At 37.9% G+C, this 9752-nt stretch overlaps 1 pseudogene; it reads left to right on the top strand.

Annotated features, from left to right (window-relative positions):
• Positions 1-8781: 8781 nt before the first annotated feature.
• Positions 8782-9439, top strand: LOC138166493 (mpv17-like protein 2; annotated as a pseudogene).
• The last annotated feature ends 313 nt before the right edge of the window (positions 9440-9752 follow it).

The raw sequence follows: 9752 nt of genomic DNA, 5'->3' as shown, positions 1-9752 counted from the left end.
CCCAAAGAGAAAAGTATCAGGAATTTCAGCCTCAGCATCTGGAGCTCCCATGTCAAAGGGAAAACGAAACCTGTAAACATCTGAAAAGAAGTTCAAGTACAAAGGAATTAGAATCACAAAAACCTGGCAACTTAAAAAAATGTGGACTTCTGGAAATACAATGTCATAAATTACCAAAAGGCAAAAGATATTGGTTTGCAATCAAGAATATCTTAACCAGCAAATTTAAGTATACTATGGGGGAAAATGAACTTTGGAATGGAGGGATTTTAAGCATTTCTGATGAAAAGAACAGAGTCAAGAAGGAATTTTGTAATACAAATACCACAGAACCCAGAAGGATAAATTTATTTTATCAGTGGGAAGCTGTATGATGATGTTGTGCTAACATCCTGAAAGAGGAAAAGAAATGTTTACCTTCTAAATCTTAATATCTTCAAAGTGTAACAAGGGAGTTAATTTAAAACAAACAAAAACATTCTTGGAATTCATTGTTTCTGTTAGGAGGGATAGAGGGGAAAGAGAAAGAATGGTAAAAGGAAGAATACATACACTAGTGTAGAAAGGAAAGAGAAAGGATAGATTTTGCTATTTCTTATAATTGAGTTAAATAAGACAAAGAGTTTATAAATAAGGAAAGTGTTAAGGAAGTCAATCAATAAACATATATTAAGAGCCTACTATGGGTCAGTCATTGTACTAAGTACTGGGGATACAAAAAGGAGGCAAAAGACAACCCCTGCTCTTAAAGGGCTTACAATAGAATGAGGAAAACAATATGTAGAAAAATATATATATATATATATATGCAAAACAAGCTATATATAGGATAATTAGGAAATAATTAACAAAGGGAAGGCATTGAAACTAAGAAAGATTGAGGAAGGCTTCCTATAGCAGGTATGACTTTAATTGGAACTTGAAACCAGGGAGGTAGTTGGAACAGAGAAGAGAGAGTTCAAAGTGTAGGATACAGTCAGAGAGAATACTTGTTGCTGAGAGTGTCTTGTTCATAGAAGAGCCAGGAAGTTGGTGGCGCTGGATTGAAGAGTATGTGTAGGAGAATAAGGTGTAAGAAGACTAGAAAGGTAGAGGAAGACTTTGAATGACACTTTGTATTCACTTCTGGAGTTTATTGAGTAAAGGGTTGATGTGATTGAACCTGTGGTTAAGGAAAAATCATTTTAGTGGCTGATGGACAATGGATTGGAGTGGATTGTGGAAAGACTGAGGGCAGATAGACCCACCGGCAGGCTATTCCAATAGTCCAAGTGTGAGGTGATGGAGAAGAGGTGTGGTGGTGTCAGAGCAGAGAAAGGAGAGTATTTGAGAGATTCTGCAAAGGTAAAATTAATAGACCTTGGCAACAGTTTGGCTGTGAGGGGTGAGAGATAATGACGAATCCAGGACGACTCTACGGTTGTGAACTTGAGGGACTGAAAGGATGGTGTTGCCTTTCACATTATTTTATTTATAGATATTAAATATTTACTTTTTGTTGGACAAAAAGATTATAAAGTAAAAGAACTTTGGAAGACTAAAGAACTCTGATGAGTGGAGTGACCAATCATGTCTCCAGAGGATTCATAATGAAGCATGCTATATACATTCTGACAGAGAAATGATGGACACAGTGTGCCAAGACATCCATTTTTCATGGGTGTGTGAATTTTGCTTCTCTGGTATATGAGCTTTCATTCTGACTATTACTTTGTTTCTCTCTTGTAATTTTTAATTGGAGGGGGTGCCTTTGGGATAGGGGAGGATGAGTAGAAATAATGATACCAAAGAAAAAAGAGAGGCATTGTCATATTTTTAAAAGTGAACAAAAGATAATAAAAGTTAAGTTTAGAAGGAAGTATACGTGGTTCCATAGATTTGGACATAATGTACAGAATTTATTATACAATAAAAATGTCATGAAATAAAAATTCATGGTTTCATAAAGAATTCTCTTTTGTGTTCTGCTATGTATATGTGATTATGTTGTTTGTGTTAAAATTCAGATTATTTAAAAACAGAAAGAGAAGGAAAATGGACTAATTTAAGGACACTGGAACCTCATAAGCCTTTGGAATCCTTTTGTGGATCTACATGAGAATATAGAAAATGGAGATAGAGAGCATTGTCAGGGGAGGTAGTAGAGGATAATAAGATAATTCAATTCTGCTTTAGTACCTTTCAGGATAACCCTAGCTAGATATCCTCAAAAGGAATATGTGGCAAGGGCCACAGATTTGGAACTTGACGTTCTGGAGCTTGACTTTATTTCAGACACTTACTAGCTGTGTGACCCTGGACAAGTCACCCAACCCTATTTGCCTCAGTTTTCTCATCTGTAAAATGAGCTGGAGAAGGAAATGGCAAATCACTCCAGTATCTCTGCCAAGAAAATCCCAAATGGGGTCACTAAGAGTTGGACACAACTAAAACAACAGAACAACAATAAAAAGAGCAATGGTAGCAATCATAGCTGTGATACTAGTAGTAGTCGCAATTACTGCTGTATTAGGAAGAAAAGACCAGAAATGGAAAAGAGAGGGAATGAGTGAAAAGACTCTTTATATACGTCTAGTTAATGAAGAATAAAATAAAATCCTAGGCAACACTCTTCTAAAAGTTGAAGAATTACTTATTATTATTGTTAATTTTTAAGAAAAAAAATCTATTTTGCCTAGATAGGAAGTACAAGGGTAACACACCACTGATTGACTTGGAAGCTTTGTTGTTGTTTTGTTCAGTTCTGTCCAGTCCTTAGAGAGTCCGTGAAGCACATTAAGCTCCTCTACCCTTCACTGTCTCCTGAAGATTGTCCAAACTCATGTTCTCTGTTTCTATGACATTATCTGTCCATGCTTTGCTGTCCCCTTTTCCTTTTGCTTTCAATCTTTCCCAGCATCAGTCTTTTCCAATGAATTCTGTGTTCTCATATGTTACCAAAGTATTTAACCTTTGACCTGATACATTTCTGATCTGGGTTGTGACTATGACCCCTCCTTAGGCAGCCTATTTATTCCAGTGCCAGACTTTAGGAAGCCAAATGGGTTTCAGTCCTACTGTGTAGCTCAGAACTTCCAAGCTTGAGATTCATCAACCTTAGCTCCCAGGTAACAGATATTACAGACATGCCCTACTATGCAGTGTCTTCTTTTTTTCCTTTTTTTTTTTTTTGGAGGGCAATTTGGGTTAAGTGACTTGCCCAAGGTCACACGGCTAGATTTTGGTGTTGTGTCTGAGGCTGGATTTGAACTCAGATCCTCCTGACTCCAGGGCCGGTGCTCTATTCACTGCATCACCTAGCTGCCCCTCTGCAGTGTCTTCTTGAAGTGATGCCGTAACATGCCATTAGATAACAAAAAAAGAATATGATATTCTTCAATTAGTCAAGATCTCTGTCTCTGTGGCAGGAATATTTTGAAGGGAGAACAAAGAGATTATCACTTTTCAATTTTTGTTTGTTGATGTGTTTATCCTGCTGAGTGAGAGCAAAATATAAGAATGTGGGAATATATGGTATGGAATGATAGAGAGTAAGGGGACACAGTATTATACTGGAGAATATAATAAATTTGAAGGAAAGGAATATCATTGATCAGTACAAATAAGTAATTAAATAAGTTTATAATCAACAAAAAGCCTCTCTCTGACTTATATGCTCCAAAGGTCATATGTATTTTCTTTTTTCTGTGGGAGTGCTTTGTGCAATATCTGAAAAGCAAGCTGCAGTAGCCCTTTGAAAAAAAATGAAATGGTGTTAACATAATAATTAAACAAACTGACTAATGGGGGTAAGAAAAGCACAGGCATCCCAAAGCTTTCCCTAAGCCCACTCAGCTGGAAGAATGACCCCCTGGATTCCAAAACCGTAGATTTGCAGTCTAAGAAAATGTCTATATATTGTTTTTAAAGTAGAGAAAGAAATTACATGCTTAGTTTCCATTGGCTCCCGAAGCAGTATACATCTAGCTTCTATACTCCACATATACCCAGTAGGTATGTTTTGATGTGTTAATTGTTTCTGCAACCAGTGGTATAACTAAATACATTTTTGCTATTACTATTCATCTTTCTAACTCCACTGGAAAAATAAAATAAAATAAACATTTTAAAATGGTTTTTGCTGATGATCTCTTTCAACTGAGTAGTTGGTAATAAAAAATGTGGCTAAATACGAAAAAATCCAAACAGCGATGCCCCTTTCACCACTAGACAAATGTTATACAAATGGGGAAATTTCCTCAAAATTACATGGATGTGATAAAAGAAAAGCCTCAAATATGTTAGGATGTCTTCCTTTATCACAATTTTCAAGGGTAAAGACATAATAATACAATAAATATTAAATGTAGGAGGAGAAGCATGGCATAATTCATAGTTGGTTTCTGAAGATCTAGGTTTAAATTTCCCATCTAACATACACTGAACAAGTCACTCAATTTCTTAGGACCCCAGGCAACTTACTAAGTTTATAAATTGCCAAGTAGGTGATAATTTGCATTAAGAGGAGAAGTTTCCTCATTAGGATCATCTATCTATAGCTGGATGTCCATCTAACCCAAATCCATCATTTTGCAAGTGATGTGACTGAGGGAAGGTGGTTAAGTAACTTCCCCATGGTCCCACATGTAGTAACCATCAAAGGCAGGATTTGAATTGAGGTCTTTGAACTCTATAGTAATTGTTCTCCCTTCCCACCCCCTTTACTGAAAGGATCAGCGATCTACAGTTGGAAGAGGCCTTAGAGGTCACTGAGTCAATTATACAGATGAAGAATTATACAGATGAAGCTTAGGATCATGGAGCTTGTGACTTGAACAAAGTCACAAGAGTAATAAGTGTCAGACTTGGGATTTAAACCCAGGTTTTCTGACCTCAGTGCCAATGTCCTTACTACTGAATCACTATGTGCTATATTTAAAGGCGACAAAACTTGTCATGTAGGCAGCTTTAGATGAAATCATTCAGAATATTACTCAAAAAATCTTTAGTAGCATTAGTTTTCCCCAAAGAGGAGAAAGATGACTTTTAGGTCACTCAAAACCTGCCACAATATTTGGAACATTTTCCCACACCATATACATCTACTCACTGCTCCATTTTCTCAAGTAGACTTCATCCCAGAGGGACAGCTACAGGACATGGAAGTCACAAAACAGGAAGAGTCCCACCAGAAAAGAAAACTGAACATTTTTTGAATGCAGACACTGAGATAAGAATGAAGGCAGAACAAAATAACAAGACCTAGTTTATTCTTAGGTTAGGTCTAGTCATTTTAACATCATCAACTATCAGAAAGATAGAAACCTAGTATAATAGAATTTACTAATTCTAATTTCTCTCCATAAGCATTATTTTATGTCAATTTGTTTATAAGAAACATTTTTTTAAATTTGAAATTGAGAGCCACTCTTTGGAATGTTGTATATAAAATTCTTAAAACTCACTAAATGGTTGGTATACAAGATGAATACATACATAGATATTTATGCCACTCCCCCCAAAATATAAGTGGTCAAAGTTATGAACAAACAGTTCTCAAAAGAATAATTACAAAGTATACATAATTACATGAAAGAACATTTAATAACTAATAATAAGATAAATGCAAGTCAAAACAAATCTAAGTTTTTATCTCATACCCTGCAAATTGACAAAGATGACAGTCAATGTTTGGAGGGATGATAGACCAAATAATACTTAATGGGTGGAGATCTGAAATGGTGTAACCATTTGGGAAAGCAATTTGGAGTTATTCAAATAAAGTAACTAAAATGTCCATACCTTTTGAACCAGAGACTCCGTTACTGGCTTATACCCCAGGGAAGTTTTCAGTGAGAAGAAAGACCTCGTATACACCAATTTCTCTCTCTCGTGTGTGCACATGTCTGGGTGTGCATGTGTGTGGATGTGTGTGTGTGTGTGTGTGTATAGTTAGCACTTTCTGTGATAGCAAATAATTGGGGAAAATGTAGATGCCCAACAATCAGGAAATGGTTAAACAAATTATGGTCCATGAATGCAATGGAATATTACTCGGTTGTAAGAAATGATGAGTATGATGAATATAAAAGGAAGGTTTGAAAAGATTTACATGAACTGATATAGAGTAAAGGAAGCAGAGCCAAGAAAACAATATGCACAGTAACTATAACAGTATAAATGGAAAGAACAACCACAAACAAACAAAAAATTCAAAGTTAAGGTAACAAAATTATAAAGTTCAAGCATGACTCAAAAGATTCAAATGACATCCCCAAGGGACTTTTCATGGAGACAGGAAGTCCACAAGTGTTGCATATTGCACATGTTTTTGGAATTGTTCAATGTACTGGTTAGTTATTCTGTCTTTTTTTCTCTTCTCTCTTGTCCTTAAAATATAATTTGCTATTTGAGATGGCTCTCTGGGAGTGGCTAAGGGGAGGATACTGGGGGAAATTATTATATTAAAGAAAAGGCATCAATAAAAACATATTATAAAAGAAAAAACACTCCGCAAATGCATCCATAAGCTAACTTGATAGAGACATTATTGTCAAAGTTGAAGTGTTGATGAAGAGTGCTGTATTTTGACTCAAAAATCTTGGGTTCACATTCTAGCTCTTACCTAACTGTCTGTGGAACTCAGCATATGAGTTAATCTTAGTTGGTTTTAGGCAACTACCTAAAAAAATTTCTACTAAGGCAGAGATGAGGTATGATATTTGTTATTAGAGGGAGTTCTTATGGCAGGACTTCTCCATGCTGATGAAATCACAACTCCTTTGAGTTTTCTTATAAGAATGAAGCAAATTAAAACAGATGACAGATAACAGTATTTCTAAGGAATATTTGTAGTATCAAAGCACTATTCTTTTAGTAAAATTGGTATTCTCTTCACAGACGCAGATTGCAACCTCTGTTATAGCAGATAGTTTTTGTAATGTCTTCCAATGAAAATAATTCATCTTCTGATGTTTAATCAGCTGCTGAAACAATTCAAACTTATCTCAGTTGGTCCTTAGATGACAGACTTACATAAAGACTGAGCCCATATTCAAAGCCTTTCTCACTTATAAGAAACTGACAGAGCATTTGCTATTGGGTTTGACCTTTGGAATATCTAACAGTACTTACAGAGCACAAATGGCCATCAGAGTAGGACTTCAGAGAAGGACCTTAAAAAAAATAATTTGTCTTATTTCCAGATAACCTAAACAATCCTCTTCCTGGATGAATTAGATTTTCTTCAGCTAATTACTACCCGTGTTTCCCCGATAATAAGACCTATCCCGAAAAAATAAGCCCTCCCCTTACTGTGTAAGATTCCTCTAAAATAAGCCCTCTCCCGAAAATAAGCCCTATTGAGATTGCTACTGTAGTGAAGGTGATCCCCTGCGCTACACAGTACATTACGGTACCCTCTGTATGCACCTTTCTCCCCCCCCCGTGAAACGCATGCCACGCTCCGAGCTGCATCCAATCAGAGCTGCAGCAGTGAGCGTGTCATCCTGTTCTTCCCCAGTGATTTGCTTATTGAATAAAGATACATTTTTTTGTTCACATTTACCTGTTTATTAAAATTGCTGTCAATGTTCATTAAAATAAGCCCTCCCCTGAAAATAAGCCCTCTGGTGTTTTTCTGTCAAAAAAAAAATTAAGACAGTGTCTTATTATCGGGGAAACACAGTAGTATACCCTATGGCCACTGCCTCCTGAAACCCAAACTTCAGAGTGCCAGGGGACTCAACCTCTGATTGAAGGGCTACTGCAGCAGCTTTCATTCCTTCAAAAAGCATAAATTGTGATAGAAAGTCTCAGAACTGTTCCTAAAAGCCCCAGGACTTTGTTCTAAAATCCTCCAAGTTGTTCTTTCCTTGGAAGTTTTACTGCACTTAAAACAAATGAATAAAGCATTTTATGAATTTTAGAAATGGAAATTATACCTTCCCTCCCCAACTGTTCTTTCCTTAATGTGGCCTTTAAATATGGAGTCTCAATAGGGGTACACATACTCTGTAAACATTTGGAAATTCTTCATTCATCCAATTCAGATACTAAAGATCCACATCTACCTAACAAACTATTACAAAGGCAATTTTATTTTTCTTGCTATCATATAAACATAACTAGCATAACATCATGCCTATACAATTAAAGCTATTTTCTGTGAAATTAAAACACAGATTTACTACCCTAAGATTTTTCCATTAAAATATTCTAGGAATTGCAGAATGTTACATATTTTAAGAGCCATTTCATTACATACAGTACACATTCCTAAAATGATTCATTCTTTCAATCATGCCATTCTGAGTACAGACTCCTTTTCTTCTTTTCTTTTTGCTTCTCCTATCTCTCTTCATTAGATTATATAAATTTGACAGCTATATAATGGGTTTTATCATCCCTTCTGTACACAAGTGTACACCTCAGCCTACTGACTACAGGAAGAGTTCTACCAGGGAATTTATTAACTCGTATTTACAGAATGGTTCCATTTCATTCAAATGAAAACAATCGGATTCTTGTTAGTGAATCTTTCTTTCTTTGGTAAAAGGGGAAGGTTGAAATTAAACTTTTAAGGGAATAAAGTTGAGAAAGAACATCCAATGAACTCTCAGAGGAAAGAGCTTTATATGGTTAGTTTTGTTTAAATTATATCCCTTCAAAATATTCAAACACATTGATTATGAAATAGCCTCTACTTTTTTTTTTTTAAAGCAAATAGGGAGCCAGAGCTGGGGCTGCTCTAGCTATGGTCTCCCGCACGTGCTTCGGATCCCAGGGTCTCCGGGGTCCGCAATGCCTCCACCCAAGCTTCGAGTCATCTTGGGTCTGCTGGGTGCATGGAGGCCACAGTTCCCCGGCCAGCTCCTGCTGGTCACCAATATGCTGGGCTGCAGGGCACTCATGGTGGTGGGGGTCGAGGTGCCAGGTCTGGGAATGAAGGCTGGCCAAGGGTGCCTCCGGGTCCCTGCAACCAATCGACCTGCGCCGCACCCCACGGGTGTTTGTGGTGTATGTAGCATGGGCCCCTTCCAGCACTACTGGTACCAGTGGCTGCACAAACTCTTCCCCACCATGGAATTTAAAGACATTGGTCCCATCCTGAAGAAGGTGCTCATTGACCAGCAGGTGGCATCCCCTCTCCTGGGCGGGTGGTATTTCCTGGGGCTGGGCTGCTAAGAGGTCCAGAGCATCAACACAACTTGCCAGGAGCTGCAGGACAAGTTCTGGGAGTTCTACGAGGACCGTGTCCCTGGCTGCATGGGCCTCTCCTCCCACATTAAGACACTAGGAGGGACCCAGCACCTGGCCATGGTATCACAGCAGGCCCAGGCAGGGGCATCTGGGACTGGGCCTGAAGCAAGGTAGTAGCCACCAGCTCTGAACACAACTGGACCCTAGAAACCTAACCAAAGATCGCCATTTAATTTCTTAACTGATTTACTGTATTCAGGAGATAGAGAAGAATATGAGCAGAGTGGACTCAGGCCTCAGGCCTTGGGCCTGTTTAGCCACACCATTCCGAGTGGGACCCCACTTCTCTGGCAATGAAAATCCAGGGATATCAAAGCAGTAGAGAGGCCCTTGAAGGGGCTGACTGGCATGGAGGGGCCCAACTTCGCATGTCATTACAAGACTAGTGCCTGCTGTGAAAGCAGCATGGGCCAGAGAAGGAACAAATAGCTGCTTGGCCTTGTGTTTCCCTGACCCCAGATCAGAAACTAAAGATCCTGGCAGTCCTTAGTTTGTTCTTAATCAGGGCCAAG

The sequence above is a fragment of the Petaurus breviceps genome, unplaced genomic scaffold, assembly GCF_028583685.1.
Source record: "Petaurus breviceps papuanus isolate PSGF00001 unplaced genomic scaffold, PetGlider_PUasm1.0 224, whole genome shotgun sequence".
Taxonomy (NCBI): Eukaryota; Metazoa; Chordata; class Mammalia; order Diprotodontia; family Petauridae; genus Petaurus; species Petaurus breviceps.
The sequence above is the reverse complement of the archived record's forward strand: the minus strand, read 5'-3'. Positions and strand labels throughout refer to the sequence as shown.